General features: G+C 49.5%; 1 protein-coding gene across 10 annotated transcripts in view; it reads right to left on the bottom strand.

Annotated features, from left to right (window-relative positions):
- LOC134928693 (oocyte zinc finger protein XlCOF6.1-like) overlaps positions 1-23,164 on the bottom strand; it is a 110,265-nt gene that overhangs the window by 72,726 nt on the left and 14,375 nt on the right. For 3 of the 10 annotated variants that reach the window (XM_063924706.1, XM_063924700.1, XM_063924702.1), the window contains exon 2: positions 20,188-20,288. The exons of 4 other annotated variants lie outside the window; for them this stretch is intronic. The gene's annotated coding sequence lies outside the window, so the exon portion shown is untranslated. The remainder of the gene's footprint in view (positions 1-20,187; positions 20,289-23,164) is intronic. 3 more of the 10 variants (XM_063924709.1, XM_063924704.1, XM_063924705.1) reach the window with 1 other exon arrangement.

Here is a 23,164-nt window from a genome sequence, read left to right as displayed (position 1 = left end):
TATGGGAATGTGTAATAATGTGTTATCGTGCTATACGCAGGGCGCTGGGCGCAGCTGGAGGATTATGGGAATGTGTAATAATGTGTTATCGTGCTATACGCAGGGCGCTGGGCGCAGCTGGAGGATTATGGGAATGTGTAATAATGTGTTATCGTGCTATACGCAGGGCGCTGGGCGCAGCTGGAGGATTATGGGAATGTGTAATAATGCGTTATCGTGCTATACGCAGGGCGCTGGGCGCAGCTGGAGGATTATGGGAATGTATAATAATGTGTTATCGTGCTATACGCAGGGCGCCGGGCGCAGCTGGAGGATTATGGGAATGTGTAATAATGTGTTATCGTGCTATACGCAGGGCGCTTGGCGCAGCTGGAGGATTATGGGAATGTGTAATAATGTGTTATCGTGCTATACGCAGGGCGCTGGGCGCAGCTGGAGGATTATGGGAATGTGTAATAATGTATTATCGTGCTATACGCAGGGCGCTGGGCGCAGCTGGAGGATTATGGGAATGTGTAATAATGTGTTATCAGGCTATACGCAGGACGCTGGGCGCAGCTGGAGGATTATGGGAATGTGTAATAATGTGTCATCGTGCTATACGCAGGGCGCTGGGCGCAGCTGGAGGATTATGGGAATGTGTAATAATGTGTTATCGTGCTATACGCAGGGCGCTGGGCGCAGCTGGAGGATTATGGGAATGTGTAATAATGTGTTATCGTGCTATACGCAGGGCGCTGGGCGCAGCTGGAGGATTATGGGAATGTGTAATAATGTGTTATCGTGCTATACGCAGGGCGCTGGGCGCAGCTGGAGGATTATGGGAATGTGTAATAATGTGTTATCGTGCTATACGCAGGGCGCAGCTGGAGGATTATGGGAATGTGTAATAATGTGTTATCGTGCTATACGCAGGGCGCTGTGCGCAGCTGGAGGATTATGGGAATGTGTAATAATGTGTTATCGTGCTATACGCAGGGCGCTGGGCGCAGCTGGAGGATTATGGGAATGTGTAATAATGTGTTATCGTGCTATACGCAGGGCGCTGGGCGCAGCTGGAGGATTATGGGAATGTATAATAATGTATTATCGTGCTATACGCAGGGCGCTGGGCGCAGCTGGAGGATTATGGGAATGTGTAATAATGTATTATCGTGCTATACGCAGGGCGCTGGGCGCAGCTGGAGGATTATGGGAATGTGTAATAATGTATTATCGTGCTATACGCAGGGCGCTGGGCGCAGCTGGAGGATTATGGGAATGTGTAATAATGTGTTATCGTGCCATACGCAGGGCGCTGGGCGCAGCTGGAGGATTATGGGAATGTGTAATAATGTGTTATCGTGCTATACGCAGGGCGCTGGGCGCAGCTGGAGGATTATGGGAATGTGTAATAATGTGTTATCGTGCTATACGCAGGGCGCTGGGCGCAGCTGGAGGATTATGGGAATGTGTAATAATGTGTTATCGTGCTATACGCAGGGCGCTGGGCGCAGCTGGAGGATTATGGGAATGTGTAATAATGTGTTATCGTGCTATACGCAGGGCACAGCTGGAGGATTATGGGAATGTGTAATAATGTGTTATCGTGCTATACGCAGGGCGCTGGGCGCAGCTGGAGGATTATGGGAATGTGTAATAATGTGTTATCGTGCTATACGCAGGGCGCTGGGCGCAGCTGGAGGATTATGGGAATGTGTAATAATGTGTTATCGTGCTATACGCAGGGCGCTGGGCGCAGCTGGAGGATTATGGGAATGTGTAATGTGTTATCGTGCTATACGCAGGACGCTGGGCGCAGCTGGAGGATTATGGGAATGTGTAATAATGGGTTATCGTGCTATACGCAGGGCGCTGGGCGCAGCTGGAGGATTATGGGAATGTGTAATAATGTGTTATCGTGCTATACGCAGGGCGCTGGGCGCAGCGGGAGGATTATGGGAATGTGTAATAATGTGTTATCGTGCTATACGCAGGGCGCTGGGCGCAGCTGGAGGATTATGGGAATGTGTAATAATGTGTTATCGTGCTATACGCAGGGCGCTGGGCGCAGCGGGAGGATTATGGGAATGTGTAATAATGTGTTATCGTGCTATACGCAGGGCGCTGGGCGCTGGGCGCAGCTGGAGGATTATGGGAATGTGTAATAATGTGTTATCGTGCTATACGCAGGGCGCTGGGTGCAGCTGGAGGATTATGGGAATGTGTAATAATGTGTTATCGTGCTATACGCAGGGCGCTGGGCGCAGCTGGAGGATTATGGGAATGTGTAATAATGTGTTATCGTGCTATACGCAGGGCGCTGGGCGCAGCTGGAGGATTATGGGAATGTGTAATAATGTGTTATCGTGCTATACGCAGGGCGCTGGGCGCAGCTGGAGGATTATGGGAATGTGTAATAATGTGTAATCGTGCTATACGCAGGGCGCTGGGCGCAGCTGGAGGATTATGGGAATGTGTAATAGTGTGTCATCGTGCTATACGCAGGGCGCTGGGCGCAGCTGGAGGATTATGGGAATGTGTAGTAATGTGTTATCGTGCTATACGCAGGGCGCTGGGCGCAGCTGGAGGATTATGGGAATGTGTAATAATGTGTTATCGTGCTATACGCAGGGCGCTGGGCGCAGCTGGAGGATTATGGGAATGTGTAATAATGTGTTATCGTGCTATACGCAGGACGCTGGGCGCAGCTGGAGGATTATGGGAATGTATAATAATGTGTTATCGTGCCATACGCAGGGCGCTGGGCGCAGCGGGAGGATTATGGGAATGTGTAATAATGTGTTATCGTGCTATACGCAGGGCGCTGGGAGCAGCTGGAGGATTATGGGAATGTGTAATAATGTGTTATCGTGCTATTATACGCAGGGCGCTGGGCGCAGCTGGAGGATTATGGGAATGTGTAATAATGTGTTATCGTGCTATACGCAGGGCGCTGGGCGCAGCTGGAGAATTATGGGAATGTGTAATAATGTGTTATCGTGCTATACGCAGGGCGCTGGGCGCAGCTGGAGGATTATGGGAATGTGTAATAATGTGTTATCGTGCTATACGCAGGGCGCTGGGCGCAGCTGGAGGATTATGGGAATGTGTAATAATGTGTTATCGTGCTATACGCAGGGCGCTGGCGCAGCTGGAGGATTATGGGAATGTGTAATAATGTGTTATCGTGCTATACGCAGGGCGCTGGGCGCAGCTGGAGGATTATGGGAATGTGTAATAATGTGTTATCGTGCTATACGCAGGGCGCTGGGCGCAGCTGGAGATTATGGGAATGTGTAATAATGTGTTATCGTGCTATACGCAGGGCGCTGGGCGCAGCTGGAGGATTATGGGAATGTGTAATAATGTGTTATCGTGCTATACGCAGGGCGCTGGGCGCAGCTGGAGGATTATGGGAATGTGTAATAATGTGTTATCGTGCTATACGCAGGGCGCTGGGCGCAGCTGGAGGATTATGGGAATGTGTAATAATGTGTTATCGTGCTATACGCAGGGCGCTGGGCGCAGCTGGAGGATTATGGGAATGTGTAATAATGTGTTATCGTGCTATACGCAGGGCGCTGGGCGCAGCTGGAGGATTATGGGAATGTGTAATAATGTGTTATCGTGCTATACGCAGGGCGCTGGGCGCAGCTGAGATTATGGGAATGTGTAATAATGTGTTATCGTGCTATACGCAGGGCGCTGGGCGCAGCTGGAGGATTATGGGAATGTGTAATAATGTGTTATCGTGCTATACGCAGGGCGCTGGGCGCAGCTGGAGGATTATGGGAATGTGTAATAATGTGTTATCGTGCTATACGCAGGGCGCTGGGCGCAGCTGGAGGATTATGGGAATGTGTAATAATGTGTTATCGTGCTATACGCAGGGCGCTGGGCGCAGCTGGAGGATTATGGGAATGTGTAATAATGTGTTATCGTGCTATACGCAGGGCGCAGCTGGAGGATTATGGGAATGTGTAATAATGTGTTATCGTGCTATACGCAGGGCGCTGGGCGCAGCTGGAGGATTATGGGAATGTGTAATAAATGTATTATCGTGCTATACGCAGGGCGCTGGGCGCAGCTGGAGGATTATGGGAATGTGTAATAATGTATTATCGTGCTATACGCAGGGCGCTGGGCGCAGCTGGAGGATTATGGGAATGTGTAATAATGTGTTATCGTGCTATACGCAGGGCGCTGGGCGCAGCTGGAGGATTATGGGAATGTGTAATAATGTATTATCGTGCTATACGCAGGGCGCTGGGCGCAGCTGGAGGATTATGGGAATGTATAATAATGTATTATCGTGCTATACGCAGGGCGCTGGGCGCAGCTGGAGGATTATGGGAATGTGTAATAATGTATTATCGTGCTATACGCAGGGCGCTGGGCGCAGCTGGAGGATTATGGGAATGTGTAATAATGTGTTATCGTGCTATACGCAGGGCGCTGGGCGCAGCTGGAGGATTATGGGAATGTGTAATAATGTGTTATCGTGCTATACGCAGGGCGCTGGGCGCAGCTGGAGGATTATGGGAATGTGTAATAATGTGTTATCGTGCTATACGCAGGGCGCTGGGCGCAGCTGGAGGACTATGGGAATGTGTAATAATGTGTTATCGTGCTATACGCAGGGCGCTGGGCGCAGCTGGAGGATTATGGGAATGTGTAATAATGTGTTATCGTGCTATACGCAGGGCGCTGGGCGCAGCTGGAGGATTATGGGAATGTGTAATAATGTGTTATCGTGCTATACGCAGGGCGCTGGGCGCAGCTGGAGGATTATGGGAATGTGTAATAATGTGTTATCGTGCTATAGCAGGGCGCTGGGCGCAGCTGGAGGATTATGGGAATGTGTAATAATGTGTTATCGTGCTATACGCAGGGCGCTGGGCGCAGCTGGAGGATTATGGGAATGTGTAATAATGTGTTATCGTGCTATACGCAGGGCGCTGGGCGCAGCTGGAGGATTATGGGAATGTGTAATAATGTGTTATCGTGCTATACGCAGGGCGCTGGGCGCAGCTGGAGGATTATGGGAATGTGTAATAATGTATTATCGTGCTATACGCAGGGCGCTGGGCGCAGCTGGAGGATTATGGGAATGTGTAATAATGTATTATCGTGCTATACGCAGGGCGCTGGGCGCAGCTGGAGGATTATGGGAATGTGTAATAATGTGTTATCGTGCTATACGCAGGGCGCTGGGCGCAGCTGGAGGATTATGGGAATGTGTAATAATGTGTTATCGTGCTATACGCAGGGCGCTGGGCGCAGCTGGAGGATTATGGGAATGTGTAATAATGTGTTATCGTGCTATACGCAGGGCGCTGGGCGCAGCTGGAGGATTATGGGAATGTGTAATAATGTGTTATCGTGCTATACGCAGGGCGCTGGGCGCAGCTGGAGGATTATGGGAATGTGTAATAATGTGTTATCGTGCTATACGCAGGGCGCTGGGCGCAGCTGGAGGATTATGGGAATGTGTAATAATGTGTTATCGTGTTATACGCAGGGCGCTGGGCGCAGCTGGAGGATTATGGGAATGTGTAACAATGTGTTATCGTGCTATACGCAGGGCGCTGGGCGCAGCTGGAGGATTATGGGAATGTGTAACAATGTGTTATCGTGCTATACGCAGGGCGCTGGGCGCAGCTGGAGGATTATGGGAATGTGTAATAATGTGTTATCGTGCTATACGCAGGGCGCTGGGCGCAGCTGGAGGATTATGGGAATGTGTAATAATGTGTTATCGTGCTATACGCAGGGCGCTGGGCGCAGCTGGAGGATTATGGGAATGTGTAATAATGTGTTATCGTGCTATACGCAGGGCGCTGGGCGCAGCTGGAGGATTATGGGAATGTGTAATAATGTGTTATCGTGCTATACGCAGGGCGCCGGGCGCAGCTGGAGGATTATGGGAATGTGTAATAATGTGTTATCGTGCTATACGCAGGGCGCTGGGCGCAGCTGGAGGATTATGGAATGTGTAATAATGTGTTATCGTGCTATACGCAGGGCGCTGGGCGCAGCTGGAGGATTATGGGAATGTGTAATAATGTGTTATCGTGCTATACGCAGGGCGCTGGGCGCAGCTGGAGGATTATGGGAATGTGTAATAATGTGTTATCGTGCTATACGCAGGGCGCTGGGCGCAGCTGGAGGATTATGGGAATGTGTAATAATGTGTTATCGTGCTATACGCAGGGCGCTGGGCGCAGCTGGAGGATTATGGGAATGTGTAATAATGTGTTATCGTGCTATACGCAGGGCGCTGGGCGCAGCTGGAGGATTATGGGAATGTGTAATAATGTATTATCGTGCTATACGCAGGGCGCTGGGCGCAGCTGGAGGATTATGGGAATGTGTAATAATGTGTTATCGTGCTATACGCAGGACGCTGGGAGCAGCTGGAGGATTATGGGAATGTGTAATAATGTGTTATCGTGCTATACGCAGGGCGCTGGGAGCAGCTGGAGGATTATGGGAATGTGTAATAATGCGTTATCGTGCTATACGCAGGGCGCTGGGCGCAGCTGGAGGATTATGGGAATGTGTAATAATGCATTATCGTGCTATACGCAGGGCGCTGGGCGCAGCTGGAGGATTATGGGAATGTGTAATAATGTGTTATCGTGCTATACGCAGGGCGCTGGGCGCAGCTGGAGGATTATGGGAATGTGTAATAATGTATTATCGTGCTATACGCAGGGCGCTGGGCGCAGCTGGAGGATTATGGGAATGTGTAATAATGTATTATCGTGCTATACGCAGGGCGCTGGGAGCAGCTGGAGGATTATGGGAATGTGTAATAATGTGTTATCGTGCTATACGCAGGGCGCTGGGCGCAGCTGGAGGATTATGGGAATGTGTAATAATGTGTTATCGTGCTATACGCAGGGCGCTGGGCGCAGCTGGAGGATTATGGGAATGTGTAATAATGTGTTATCGTGCTATACGCAGGGCGCTGGGCGCAGCTGGAGGATTATGGGAATGTGTAATAATGTATTATCGTGCTATACGCAGGGCGCTGGGCGCAGCTGGAGGATTATGGGAATGTGTAATAATGTATTATCGTGCTATACGCAGGGCGCTGGGAGCAGCTGGAGGATTATGGGAATGTGTAATAATGTGTTATCGTGCTATACGCAGGGCGCTGGGCGCAGCTGGAGGATTATGGGAATGTGTAATAATGTGTTATCGTGCTATACGCAGGGCGCTGGGCGCAGCTGGAGGATTATGGGAATGTGTAATAATGTGTTATCGTGCTATACGCAGGGCGCTGGGCGCAGCTGGAGGATTATGGGAATGTGTAATAATGTGTTATCGTGCTATACGCAGGGCGCTGGGCGCAGCTGGAGGATTATGGGAATGTGTAATAATGTGTTATCGTGCTATACGCAGGGCGCTGGGCGCAGCTGAAGAATTATGGGAATGTGTAATAATGTGTTATCGTGCTATACGCAGGGCGCTGGGCGCAGCTGGAGGATTATGGGAATGTGTAATAATGTGTTATCGTGCTATACGCAGGGCGCTGGGCGCAGCTGGAGGATTATGGGAATGTGTAATAATGTGTTATTGTGCTATACGCAGGGCGCTGGGCGCAGCTGGAGGATTATGGGAATGTGTAATAATGTGTCATCGTGCTATACGCAGGGCGCTGGGCGCAGCTGGAGGAATATGGGAATGTGTAATAATGTGTCATCGTGCTATACGCAGGGCGCTGGGCGCAGCTGGAGGATTATGGGAATGTGTAATAATGTGTTATCGTGCTATACGCAGGGCGCTGGGCGCTGCTGGGGGATTATGGGAATGTGTAATAATGTGTTATCGTGCTATACGCAGGGCGCTGGGCGCAGCTGGAGGATTATGGGAACGTGTAATAATGTGTTATCGTGCTATACGCAGGGCGCTGGGCGCAGCTGGAGGATTATGGGAATGTGTAATAATGTGTTATCGTGCTATACGCAGGGCGCTGGGCGCAGCTGGAGGATTATGGGAATGTGTAATAATGCGTTATCGTGCTATACGCAGGGCGCTGGGCGCAGCTGGAGGATTATGGGAATGTGTAATAATGTGTTATCGTGCTATACGCAGGGCGCTGGGAGCAGCTGGAGGATTATGGGAATGTGTAATAATGTGTTATCGTGCTATACGCAGGGCGCTGGGCGCAGCTGGAGGATTATGGGAATGTGTAATAATGCGTTATCGTGCTATACGCAGGGCGCTGGGCGCAGCTGGAGGATTATGGGAATGTGTAATAATAAGATTTTACTTACCGATAAATCTATTTCTCGTAGTCCGTAGTGGATGCTGGGACTCCGTAAGGACCATGGGGAATAGCGGCTCCGCAGGAGACAGGGCACAAAATAAAAGCTTGAGATATCAGGTGGTGTGCACTGGCTCCTCCCCCTATGACCCTCCTCCAAGCCAGTTAGGATACTGTGCCCGGACGAGCGTACATAATAAGGAAGGATATTGAATCCCGGGTAAGACTCATACCAGCCACACCAATCACACCGTACAACTCGTGATCTGAACCCAGTTAACAGTATGATAAATTTAAAGGAGCCTCTGAAAGGATGGCTCAACAATAATAACCCGAATTTTTTGTAACAATAACTATACAAGTATTGCAGACAATCCGCACTAGGGATGGGCGCCCAGCATCCACTACGGACTACGAGAAATAGATTTATCGGTAAGTAAAATCTTATTTTCTCTAACGTCCTAAGTGGATGCTGGGAACTCCGTAAGGACCATGGGGATTATACCAAAGCTCCCAAACGGGCGGGAGAGTGCGGATGACTCTGCAGCACCGAATGAGAGAACTCCAGGTCCTCCTCAGCCAGGGTATCAAATTTGTAGAATTTAGCAAACGTGTTTGCCCCTGACCAAGTAGCTGCTCGGCAAAGTTGTAAAGCCGAGACCCCTCGGGCAGCCGCCCAAGATGAGCCCACTTTCCTTGTGGAATGGGCTTTTACTGATTTTGGCTGTGGCAATCCTGCCACGGAATGTGCAAGCTGAATTGTACTACAAATCCAACGAGCAATCGTCTGCTTTGAAGCAGGAGCACCCAGCTTGTTGGGTGCATACAGGATAAACAGCGAGTCAGTTTTCCTGACTCCAGCCGTCCTGGAAACATATATTTTCAAGGCCCTGACAACGTCCAGCAACTTAGAGTCCTCTAAGTCCCTAGTAGCCGCAGGTACCACAATAGGTTGGTTCATGTGAAATGCAGAAACCACCTTAGGTAGAAATTGAGGACGAGTCCTCAATTCCGCCCTGTCAGAATGAAAATTTAGGTAAGGGCTTTTACATGATAAAGCCGCCAATTCTGACACACGCCTAGCTGAAGCCAAGGCCAACAGCATCGACACCTTCCACGTGAGATATTTTAAATCTACCGTAGACAATGGTTCAAACCAGTGTGATTTTAGAAATCTCAACACAACATTGAGATCCCAAGGTGCCACTGGAGGCACAAAAGGAGGCTGTATGTGCAGCACCCCTTTCACAAATGTCTGAACTTCAGGTACTGAAGCCAGTTCTTTCTGGAAGAATATCGACAGGGCCGAAATTTGAACCTTAATGGACCCTAATTTTAGGCCCATAGACAGTCCTGTTTGCAGGAAATGCAAGAAACGACCCAGTTGAAATTCCTGTGTAGGGGTCTTCTTGGCCTCACACCACGCAACATATTTACGCCAAATGCGGTGATAATGTTTTGCGGTTACTTCCTTTCTGGCTTTTACCAGAGTAGGGATGAATTCTTCTGGAATGCCCTTGTCCTTCAGGATCCGGCGTTCAACCGCCATGCCGTCAAACGCAGCCGCGGTAAGTCTTGGAACAGACAAGGCCCCTGCAGTAGCAGGTCCTGTCTTAGAGGTAGAGGCCACGGTTCGTCCGTAAGCATCTCTTGAAGTTCCGGGTACCAAGACCTTCTTGGCCAATCCGGAACCACGAGTATAGTTCTTACTCCTCTCCTTCTTATGATTCTCAATACTTTCGGTATGAGGGGCAGAGGAGGGAATACATACACTGACTGGTACACCCACGGCGTTACCAGAGCGTCCACTGCTATTGCCTGAGGGTCCCTTGACCTGGCGCAATATCTGTCCAGTTTTTTGTTTAGACGTGACGCCATCATGTCCACCTTTGGTCTTTCCCAACGGTTTACAATTTGGTGGAAGACTTCTGGGTGAAGTCCCCACTCTCCCGGGTGAAGGTCGTGTCTGCTGAGGAAGTCTGCTTCCCAGTTGTCCACTTTATATGAAGAGATGTTTCCATGCTTGACCACAAGCCCTGGAAATTCCTTCCCTGTGTGACTGCTCCCCAGCCTCTCAGGCTGGCATCCGTGGTTACCAGGATCCAATCCTGAATGCCAAATCTGCGGCCCTCTAGTAGATGAGCCCTCTGAAGCCACCACAGGAGAGACACCCTTGTCCTTGGCGACAGGGTTATCCGTTGATGCATCTGAAGATGCGATCCGGACCATTTTCCCAGTAGATCCCACTGAAAAGTTCTTGCATGGAATCTTCCGAATGGAATCGCTTCGTAAGAAGCCACCATTTTTCCCAGGACCCTTGTGCACTGATGCACTGAGACCTGTCCTGGTTTTAGGAGGTTCCTGACTAGCTCGGATAACTCCCTGGCCTTCTCCTCCGGGAGAAACACCTTCTTCTGGACTGTGTCCAGAATCATTCCTAAGAACAGTAGACGTGTCGTTGGAATCAGCTGCGATTTTGGAATATTTAGAATCCATCCGTGCTGACTTAGCACTACCTGAGATAGTGCCACTCCGACTTCTAACTGTTCCTTGGTTCTTGCCCTTATCAGGAGATCGTCCAAGTAAGGGATAATTAAGATGCCTTTTCTTCGTAGAAGAATCATCATTTCGGCCATTACCTTGGTAAAGACCCGAGGCGCCGTGGACAATCCAAACGGCAGCGTCTGAAACTGATAATGACAGTTTTGTACTACAAACCTGAGGTACCCTTGGTGAGAAGGATATATTGGGACGTGGAGATAAGCATCCTTGATGTCCAGCGACACCATATAGTCCCCCTCTTCCAGGTTCGCTATCACCGCTCTGAGTGACTCCATCTTGAATTTGAACCTTTTTATGTAAGTGTTCAAAGATTTTAGATTTAATATTGGTCTCACCGAGCCGTCCGGCTTAGGTACCACAAATAGTGTGGAATAATACCCCTTCCCCTGTTGTAAGAGGGCTACCTTGATTATCACCTGCTGGGAGTACAGCTTGTGAATGGCTTCCAGAACTGCCTCCCTGTCGGAGGGAGACTTTGGTAAAGCAGACTTCAGGAACCGATGAGGAGGAAACGCCTCGAATTCCAGTTTGTACCCCTGTGATACTACCTGTAGAATCCAGGGATCCACTTGCGAGTGAGCCCACTGCGCGTTGAAATACTTGAGACGGGCCCCCACCGTGTCTGAGTCTGCTTGTAAAGCCCCAGCGTCATGCTGAAGACTTGGCAGAAGCAGGGGAGGGCTTCTGCTCCTGGGAAGCGGCTGCATGGTGCTGCCTTTTTCCTCTTCCTCTGCCCTTGGGCAGAAAAGAGTGACCTTTTGCTCGCTTGTACTTATGGGAACGAAAGGACTGAGTTTGAAAAGACTGTGTCTTTTTCTGTTGATGTGAAGTAACCTGGGGTAAAAAGGTGGATTTTCCAGCCGTTGCCGTGGCCACCAGGTCTGTTAGACCAGCCCCAAATAACTCCTCCCCCTTATACGGCAATACTTCCATATGCCGTTTGGAATCTGCGTCCCCTGACCACTGTCTGGTCCATAATGCTCTTCTGGCAGAGATGGACATTGCGCTTACTCTTGATGCCAGGGTACAAATATCCCTCTGCGCATCACGCATATATAGCAATGCATCCTTTAAATGTTCTATAGTTAACAGAATATTGTCCCTATCCAGGGTATCAATATTCTCAGTCAGGGAATCCGCCCATGCGACTCCAGCACTGCACATCCAGGCTGAGGCGATTGCTGGTCGCAGTATAACACCAGTATGTGTGTATATACTTTTCAGGATATTTTCCAGCCTCCTATCAGCTGGTTCTTTGAGGGTGGCCGTATCAGGGGACGGTAACGCTACTTGTTTAGATAAACGTGTGAGCGCCTTATCTACCCTAGGGGGTGTTTCCCACCGTGCCCTAACCTCTGGCGGGAAAGGGTATAGTGCTAATAACTTATTAGAAATTAGCTGTTTTTTTATCGGGGGAAACCCACGCTTCATCACACACCTCATTTATTTCCTCAGACTCAGGAAAAACTATTGGCAGTTTTTTCACACCCCACATAATACCCGCCTTTGAGGTATTTGTAGTGTCAGAAAGGTTCAATGCCTCTTTCATTGCCGTGATCATGTAACGTGTGGCCCTACTGGACATTACGTTTGTCTCGTCACCGTCGACACTAGATTCAGTATCTGTATCTGGATCCGTGTCGACCCACTGAGGTAGCGGCCGTTTTAGGGCCCCTGAGGGTGTCTGAGACGCCTGAACAGGCACTAATTGATTTGCCGGCTTTCTCATGTCGTCAACAGTTTTTTGTAAATTGCTGACATTATCACTTAATTGTTTAAACACAATCATCCAGTCAGGTGTCGACTCCCTAGGGGGTGACATCACTAACACAGGCAACTGCTCCGCCTCCACCTCATTTTCCTCCTCATACATGTCGACACACGCGTACCGACACACAGCACACACACCGGGAATGCTCTGATAGAGGACAGGACCCCACTTAGCCCTTTGGAGAGACAGAGGGAGAGTCTGCCAGCACACACCCAGCGCTATATATATACAGGGATAACCTTATATAAGTGTTACTCCCTTATAGCTGCTGTTAATCTAGTTATTTGCTGCCAAAATGCCCCCCCTTCTCTTTTTTACCCTGAATCAGATGCAGTACTGCAGGGGAGAATCAGGGAGCCGTCCTTCCAGCGGAGCTGTGAGGGAATAATGGCGCCAGTGTGCTGAGGAGATAGGCCCCGCCCCTTCACGACGTCCTTAACTCCCGCTTTTTTGTGTAAAATGGCAGGGGAAAAAATACATCCATATAGCCCTGGAGCTATATGTGATGTATTCCTTTTGCCAGCTAAGGTATATGTGTGTTATATTGCGTCTCAGGGCGCTCCCCCCCAGCGCCCTGCACCCTCAGTGACCGGAGTGTGAAGTGTGCTGAGAGCAATGGCGCACAGCTGCGGTGCTGTGCGCTACCTTAGTCTTGAAGACAGGATGTCTTCTGCCGCCGCTTTCACCGGACCTTCGTCTCTTCTGGCTCTGTAAGGGGGACGGCGGCGCGGCTCCGGTGACCCATCCAGGCTGAACCTGTGATCGTCCCTCTGGAGCTAACGTCCAGTAGCCTAAGAAGCCCAATCCACTCTGCACTCAGGTGAGTTCGCTTCTTCTCCCCTTAGTCCCACGATGCAGTGAGCCTGTTGCCAGCAGGACTCACTGAAAATAACAAACCTAAACTAAACTTTTATTCTAAGCAGCTCTGGAGAGCTACCTAGTTTGCACCCTTCTCGGCCGGGCACAAAAATCTAACTGGCTTGGAGGAGGGTCATAGGGGGAGGAGCCAGTGCACACCACCTGATATCTCAAGCTTTTATTTTGTGCCCTGTCTCCTGCGGAGCCGCTATTCCCCATGGTCCTTACGGAGTCCCAGCATCCACTTAGGACGTTAGAGAAAATGTGTTATCGTGCTATACGCAGGGCGCTGGGCGCAGCTGGAGGATTATGGGAATGTGTAATAATGTGTTATCGTGCTATACGCAGGGCGCTGGGCGCAGCTGGAGGATTATGGGAATGTGTAATAATGTGTTATCGTGCTATACGCAGGGCGCTGGGCGCAGCTGGAGGATTATGGGAATGTGTAATAATGTGTTATCGTGCTATACGCAGGGCGCTGGGCGCAGCTGGAGGATTATGGGAATGTGTAATAATGTGTCATCGTGCTATACGCAGGGCGCCGGGCGCAGCTGGAGGATTATGGGAATGTGTAATAATGTGTCATCGTGCTATACGCAGGGCGCCGGGCGCAGCTGGAGGATTATGGGAATGTGTAATAATGTGTTATCGTGCTATACGCAGGGCGCTGGGCGCAGCTGGAGGATTATGGGAATGTGTAATAATGTGTTATCGTGCTATACGCAGGGCGCTGGGCGCAGCTGGAGGATTATGGGAATGTGTAATAATGTGTTATCGTGCTATACGCAGGGCGCTGGGCGCAGCTGGAGGATTATGGGAATGTGTAATAATGTGTTATCGTGCTATACGCAGGGCGCTGGGCGCAGCTGGAGGATTATGGGAATGTGTAATAATGTGTTATCGTGCTATACGCAGGGCGCTGTGCGCAGCTGGAGGATTATGGGAATGTGTAATAATGTGTTATCGTGCTATACGCAGGGCGCTGTGCGCAGCTGGAGGATTATGGGAATGTGTAATAATGTGTTATCGTGCTATACGCAGGGCGCTGGGCGCAGCTGGAGGATTATGGGTATGTGTAATAATGTGTTATCGTGCTATACGCAGGGCGCTGGGCGCAGCTGGAGGATTATGGGAATGTGTAATAATGTGTTATCGTGCTATACGCAGGACGCTGGGCGCAGCTGGAGGATTATGGGAATGTGTAATAATGTGTTATCGTGCTATACGCAGGGCGCTGGGCGCAGCTGGAGGATTATGGGAATGTGTAACAATGTGTTATCGTGCTATACGCAGGGCGCTGGGCGCAGCTGGAGGATTATGGGAATGTGTAATAATGTGTTATCGTGCTATACGCAGGGCGCTGGGCGCAGCTGGAGGATTATGGGAATGTGTAATAATGTGTTATCGTGCTATACGAAGGGCGCTGGGCGCAGCTGGAGGATTATGGGAATGTGTAATTATGTGTTATCGTGCTATACGCAGGGCGCTGGGCGCAGCTGGAGGATTATGGGAATGTGTAATAATGTGTTATCGTGCTATACGCAGGGCGCTGGGCGCAGCTGGAGGATTATGGGAATGTGTAATAATGTGTTATCGTGCTATACGCAGGGCGCTGGGCGCAGCTGGAGGATTATGGGAATGTGTAATAATGTGTTATCGTGCTATACGCAGGGCGCTGGGCGCAGCTGGAGGATTATGTGAATGTGTAATAATGTGTAACCGTGCTATACGCAGGGCGCTTGGCGCAGCTGGAGGATTATGGGAATGTGTAATAATGTGTTATCGTGCTATACGCAGGGCGCTGGGCGCAGCTGGGGGATTATGGGAATGTGTAATAATGTGTCATCGTGCTATACGCAGGGCGCTGGGCGCAGCTGGAGGATTATGGGAATGTGTAATAATGTGTCATCGTGCTATACGCAGGGCGCTGGGCGCAGCTGGAGGATTATGGGAATGTGTAATAATGTGTTATCGTGCTATACGCAGGGCGCTGGGCGCAGCTGGAGGATTATGGGAATGTGTAATAATGTGTTATCAGGCTATACGCAGGGCGCTGGGCGCAGCTGGAGGATTATGGGAATGTGTAATAATGTGTTATCGTGCTATACGCAGGGCGCTGGGCGCAGCTGGAGGATTATGTGAATGTGTAATAATGTGTTATCGTGCTACACGCAGGGCGCTGGGTGCAGCTGGAGGATTATGGGAATGTGTAATAATGTGTTATCGTGCTATACGCAGGGCGCTGGGCGCAGCTGGAGGATTATAGGAATGTGTAATAATGTGTTATCGTGCTATACGCAGGGCGCTGGGCGCAGCTGGAGGATTATGGGAATGTGTAATAATGTGTTATCGTGCTATACGCAGGGCGCTGGGCGCAGCTGGAGGATTATGGGAATGTGTAATAATGTGTTATCGTGCTATACGCAGGGCGCCGGGCGCAGCTGGAGGATTATGGGAATGTGTAATAATGTGTTATCGTGCTATACGCAGGGCGCCGGGCGCAGCTGGAGGATTATGGGAATGTGTAATAATGTGTTATCGTGCTATACGCAGGGCGCCGGGCGCAGCTGGAGGATTATGGGAATGTGTAATAATGTGTTATCGTGCTATACGCAGGGCGCCGGGCGCAGCTGGAGGATTATGGGAATGTGTAATAATGTGTTATCGTGCTATACGCAGGGCGCCGGGCGCAGCTGGAGGATTATGGGAATGTGTAATAATGTGTTATCGTGCTATACGCAGGGCGCCGGGCGCAGCTGGAGGATTATGGGAATGTGTAATAATGTGTTATCGTGCTATACGCAGGGCGCTGGGCGCAGCTGGAGGATTATGGGAATGTGTAATAATGTGTTATCGTGCTATACGCAGGGCGCTGGGCGCAGCTGGAGGATTATGGGAATGTGTAATAATGTGTTATCGTGCTATACGCAGGGCGCTGGGCGCAGCTGGAGGATTATGGGAATGTGTAATAATGTGTTATCGTGCTATACGCAGGGCGCTGGGCGCAGTGGGAGGATTATGGGAATGTGTAATAGTGTGTCATCGTGCTATACGCAGGGCGCTGGGCGCAGCTGGAGGATTATGGGAATGTGTAATAATGTGTTATCGTGCTATACGCAGGGCGCCGGGCGCAGCTGGAGGATTATGGGAATGTGTAATAATGTGTTATCGTGCTATACGCAGGGCGCCGGGCGCAGCTGGAGGATTATGGGAATGTGTAATAATGTGTTATCGTGCTATACGCAGGGCGCCGGGCGCAGCTGGAGGATTATGGGAATGTGTAATAATGTGTTATCGTGCTATACGCAGGGCGCCGGGCGCAGCTGGAGGATTATGGGAATGTGTAATAATGTGTTATCGCGCTATACGCAGGACGCTGGGCGCAGCTGGAGGATTATGTGAATGTGTAATAATGTGTTATCGTGCTATACGCAGGGCGCTGGGCGCAGCTGGAGGATTATGGGAATGTGTAATAATGTGTTATCGTGCTATACGCAGGGCGCTGGGCGCAGCTGGAGGATTATGGGAATGTGTAATAATGTGTTATCGTGCTATACGCAGGACGCTGGGCGCAGCTGGAGGATTATGGGAATGTGTAATAATGTGTTATCGTGCTATACGCAGGGCGCTGGGCGCAGCTGGAGGATTATGGGAATGTGTAACAATGTGTTATCGTGCTATACGCAGGGCGCTGGGCGCAGCTGGAGGATTATGGGAATGTGTAATAATGTGTTATCGTGCTATACGCAGGGCGCTGGGCGCAGCTGGAGGATTATGGGAATGTGTAATAATGTGTTATCGTGCTATACGAAGGGCGCTGGGCGCAGCTGGAGGATTATGGGAATGTGTAATTATGTGTTATCGTGCTATACGCAGGGCGCTGGGCGCAGCTGGAGGATTATGGGAATGTGTAATAATGTGTTATCGTGCTATACGCAGGGCGCTGGGCGCAGCTGGAGGATTATGGGAATGTGTAATAATGTGTTATCGTGCTATACGCAGGGCGCTGGGCGCAGCTGGAGGATTATGGGAATGTGTAATAATGTGTTATCGTGCTATACGCAGGGCGCTGGGCGCAGCTGGAGGATTATGTGAATGTGTAATAATGTGTAACCGTGCTATACGCAGGGCGCTTGGCGCAGCTGGAGGATTATGGGAATGTGTAATAATGTGTTATCGTGCTATACGCAGGGCGCTGGGCGCAGCTGGGGGATTATGGGAATGTGTAATAATGTGTCATCGTGCTATACGCAGGGCGCTGGGCGCAGCTGGAGGATTATGGGAATGTGTAATAATGTGTCATCGTGCTATACGCAGGGCGCTGGGCGCAGCTGGAGGATTATGGGAATGTGTAATAATGTGTTATCGTGCTATACGCAGGGCGCTGGGCGCAGCTGGAGGATTATGGGAATGTGTAATAATGTGTTATCAGGCTATACGCAGGGCGCTGGGCGCAGCTGGAGGATTATGGGAATGTGTAATAATGTGTTATCGTGCTATACGCAGGGCGCTGGGCGCAGCTGGAGGATTATGTGAATGTGTAATAATGTGTTATCGTGCTACACGCAGGGCGCTGGGTGCAGCTGGAGGATTATGGGAATGTGTAATAATGTGTTATCGTGCTATACGCAGGGCGCTGGGCGCAGCTGGAGGATTATAGGAATGTGTAATAATGTGTTATCGTGCTATACGCAGGGCGCTGGGCGCAGCTGGAGGATTATGGGAATGTGTAATAATGTGTTATCGTGCTATACGCAGGGCGCTGGGCGCAGCTGGAGGATTATGGGAATGTGTAACAATGTGTTATCGTGCTATACGCAGGGCGCCGGGCGCAGCTGGAGGATTATGGGAATGTGTAATAATGTGTTATCGTGCTATACGCAGGGCGCTGGGCGCAGCTGGAGGATTATGGGAATGTGTAATAATGTGTTATCGTGCTATACGCAGGGCGCTGGGCGCAGCTGGGGGATTATGGGAATGTGTAATAATGTGTCATCGTGCTATACGCAGGGCGCTGGGCGCAGCTGGAGGATTATGGGAATGTGTAATAATGTGTTATCGTGCTATACGCAGGGCGCTGGGCGCAGCTGGAGGATTATGGGAATGTGTAATAATGTGTTATCGTGCTATACGCAGGGCGCTGGGCGCAGCTGGAGGATTATGGGAATGTGTAATAATGTGTTATCGTGCTATACGCAGGGCGCTGGGCGCAGCTGGAGGATTATGGGAATGTGTAATAATGTGTTATCGTGCTATACGCAGGGCGCTGGGCGCAGCTGGAGGATTATGGGAATGTGTAATAATGTGTTATCGTGCTATACGCAGGGCGCTGGGCGCAGCTGGAGGATTATGGGAATGTGTAATAATGTGTTATCGTGCTATACGCAGGGCGCTGGGCGCAGCTGGAGGATTATGGGAATGTGTAATAATGTGTTATCGTGCTATACGCAGGGCGCTGGGCGCAGCTGGAGGATTATGGGAATGTGTAATAATGTGTTATCGTGCTATACGCAGGGCGCTGGGCGCAGGTGGAGGATTATGGGAATGTGTAATAATGTGTTATCGTGCTATACGCAGGGCGCTGGGTGCAGCTGGAGGATTATGGGAATGTGTAATAATGTGTTATCGTGCTATACGCAGGGCGCTGGGTGCAGCTGGAGGATTATGGGAATGTGTAATAATGTGTTATCGTGCTATACGCAGGGCGCTGGGCGCAGCTGGAGGATTATGGGAATGTGTAATAATGTGTTATCGTGCTATACGCAGGGCGCTGGGCGCAGCTGGAGGATTATGGGAATGTGTAACAGAATGGACGATGCACTTATGAGGAATGTACAAGGTATTTGGTTTGGAAGGCTCTGGCATTGTCACATAGAAAGTGATGTTACTTATCCCCCCCCTTGTGTAAATGACGAGCCATGTGGGGGGGATTCTGGTGCGTCTCTATGTAAGACACACACAGGAAAACACACACACACACACACAGGAAAACACACACACACACACACACACACACACACACACACACACACACACACGAAAACACAGTCTGTTCTCAGGAATTCCTGTACATTTGTAACAGTCACATGCTAAATCACATTGTATTTTAGAAAAGTACACTGGTATATACAGTATGTGTGTATGTGTGTGTATATATGTGTTTGTGTATATACAGTACTGTGCAAAAGTTTTAGGCGGGTGTGGAAAAAATGCTGCACAGTAAGAAAGCTTTCAAAAATAGAAGTGTTAATAGTTTATTTTTAGTAATTAACAAAATGCAAAGAGACTGAACAGAAGAGAATCAGTAGGTGTTATTTAGATCGCATCATGCAATTGATGTAACCGCAATTTCCCCGTTGGCAGCGCCAGTGTGCACACATTGGCTGCTAATGCCTCTATCTGACTGACAGGTAAAGGTGTTTGCGGGGTAGGCGGGGGTGACGATGAACTGCTGCGGCAGTGACACTGGGAAACAGGCGCGGGGCAGCTGTGTTTTCTGGGCTGCTGTGTGACATCACGCGCGGCCGCTCCGATGGAGAACATGATGGCGGGGGGGAGCAGAGGTGCTGTGACGGCAATTAAATTCCGGTCGCAGTCGCTGGGCAGCATCCAGCATGTGAAAGAACCCCCCATATTAGGTGTGACCACCAATCAGACGCCTGCTGATAGCATTGCATGATGGGTAAGTACCCGCCATCCTTCTGCACCCCAGTTCCTATGATTAATAGAGGCTGCTTACCTCGAAACATCCCATAATCAGCGCCAGGGCGGTATTTATTACCTCCATTGTTCGGAACAACCTCCCTGCCGAGTTCCTTCAAACACTGTGTGCAAGTGTACCTAGAAGAATTGATGACGTTATGAAGGGTGGTCACACCTAATATTTATTTTACATTTCGCTTCTGTTCATTGATAAAAATAAACTATGAACACTTCTACAGGTTGAGTATCCCATATCCAAATATCCGAAATACGGAATATTTCGAAATACGGACTTTTTGGAGTGAGAGTGAGATAGTGAAACCTTTGTTTTTTGATGGCTCAATGAACACAAACTTTGTTTAATGCACAAAGTTATAAAAAATATTGGCTAAAATGACCTTCAGGCTGTGTGTATAAGGTGTATATGTAACATAAATACATTCTGTACTTAGACTTGGGTCCCATCACCATGATATCTCATTATGGTATGCAATTATTCCAAAATATGGAAAAATCCCATATCCAAAATACCTCTGGTCCCAAGCATTTTGGATAAGGGATACTCGACCTGTATATCTGACAGCTTTCTATACAGAGATGTATCTGCAGATCATAGTTACGCCAATTCCATTTCTCTGTAATACTTCCTGTGGATAACATCCCATTCTCCCAATCTGGGCAGGAGGTTTTCTACAGGGTCCGCCCCCTTGGGTATATCACCACGATCCGCCCCCTTGGGTATACAACCAGTGTCCGCCCCCTTGGGTATATAGATGTACTCCTCCCCTTCCTCCCTTGTCTTTAAGTGTCTCCATATAAAAGGTCTCGGAAAAACAACAACAGGGAGGGCGTCTGATGGCGGCCATGACGTATTTCAAAGAAATGGAATTATCATAAGTATAATTTGCGGTTTTCTTTTTCCTACTTCACGGCAGCCATGACTGTGGGATATACCAAAGCTCAATACACGTGAGGGACAACCATAATCAATAAACCAGCAATCATGCGTAGAATACATTTATTTATACCACGGCCTGTTGACTGACTTGACCTCCAAAGTGGGCGAGATCTGAAGCATAGTGCCTGGAGAACGCACCCACCAATGATCACTTAGCGGACGCACAAATGTCCTCATTCAACACCTGCGCCTTCTTGGCCCACGAAACTGACATTGCCCTTGCAGAGTGTGCCTTCATATTTTATGGACCTTTTCGACCATTCTTCTAACACACAAACGTGATCACATCTTTGATCCATCTCGCAATGGTTTGTTTTGTTGGCCACAACCCTTTCGTACTCCTACTGGTATAACAAAGATTCTTCATCTTTCTCCTAAGTAGATAGATATGGCTCTCACCACATCCGCCACATGCAGTCCTTCCTATGTCTTATCTGCTGGTGGAGGAAAGAGCGATGGTAAGACAATCTCCTCACTGACATGAAAGGTTGATAGCACTTTTGGTAAAAAGGTTGGATTTGTCCCAAAAACAAGCCACAATCTTCAGGTAAGGCTCTTCCACCTATAATGCCGCAATTCACCAACTCTCCTCGCGAAAGTGATGGCAGGAGGAAGCCCCTCCTTCCGGGGTAACAATTTACATTAACTGCTCGAACGGTTCGAATGGCGGTTTCATCTGTGCGCTCACCATTACATTCATATCCCATGGTGGTAGGACTGGTCTGTGGTCTAAAGCTGGATACACACTGGGACGACGGGAATTCGCCTCAACATCGGAACAAGATGTACGTCAACCCATACTGCCCGTTCACACTGCATGATGTTAATGAAGGTTGGAACCATCATGTTCCATCCTTCATTAGCATAAACAAGGACGCTAGCGGTACAGCGAGGTTTGGTGAGCAGCGCAATAAACCTAGCGTTTGCGGGAGCAAGCAATCCTGCACACTAAGCGATGTAAGCGATATCAGAATCAGCTTTATTGGCCGGGTGGACTCGCGTACACCAGGAATTAATGTGGTACAAAACATCGCCAAGCAGCAACATGAAGGGGGAATACGTAGCATAAGAAGGGGAAAACGAAGCATACATTACACACATTACACGTACGAGTTCATACCGCACATTGCAGCTCTACAATAGACCCAACATATTATACATGTTAGACTTTTTATATATTGTTCAGCTGGTGGACAGCTAGTGGGAAGAAGCTTTTAGTGGATCTGGTCGGCTTCGCGGGAATGGACCTGTAGCGTCTGCCTGATGGAAGCGGTTCAGTTTGTGACCTGAGTGCTGCATATCTGCCACGATTTTCTCCGCTCGCTTCCTGACCCCTGACGGGTATAATTCCTGGACGGGAGGGAGGTCAGCCCAACCGATCTTTTCAGCCGTCCTCACCACCCTTTGCAGCCTCCGTCTGTCACTCTCCTTGGCAGCTCCATACCAGACTGTGATGGAGGAACATAGGACCGATTCTACGATCGCTGTGTAGAAGATGAGCAGCAGCTTCTGCGGGATGTGGAATTTCCTGAGTTGCCTCAGATAGAACATCCGCTGCTGGGCCTTCTTTACCACAGTGCTTAGGTTGGGTTCCCATTTGAGGTCTCGGGAATTTTTTGACCCTAGGCATTTGAAGGAGTCGACCCACGAAACCACGCTGTCGGCTATTACGAGTGGTTGCATGGCATTAGGTTTCCTTCTGAAGTCCACCACCATCTCAACTGTTTTGAGGGGATTTAGGTCAAGGTTGATTAAGCCGATGACGGTGGTGTCGTCTTCCAATGTTATAATTTTTACTGATTTCTCAGCCGAGGTGCAGTCGTTAATATATAAAGAGAAGAGCAGGGGAGAGGACACATCCTTGAGGGGCCCCCGTACCGATTGTGCGCCCACTAGGCGTGAATGACCCGGCTTTCACCACCTGTTTCCTTACTGCTAGGAAGTCGACGATCCAGAAGCATGTTAATTCTGGGATGTCATTCTAACACGGCATTTTGGAACGGGATCGCTCCCGTGTGTACACAGCTTTATCCATTAGCCTGGTAGAATTATTTTA

Source organism: Pseudophryne corroboree, chromosome 5 (assembly GCF_028390025.1).
Source record: "Pseudophryne corroboree isolate aPseCor3 chromosome 5, aPseCor3.hap2, whole genome shotgun sequence".
Classification (NCBI taxonomy): Eukaryota; Metazoa; Chordata; class Amphibia; order Anura; family Myobatrachidae; genus Pseudophryne; species Pseudophryne corroboree.
Note: the sequence above shows the minus strand (reverse complement) of the source record. Positions and strands in the feature narration are given on the sequence as shown.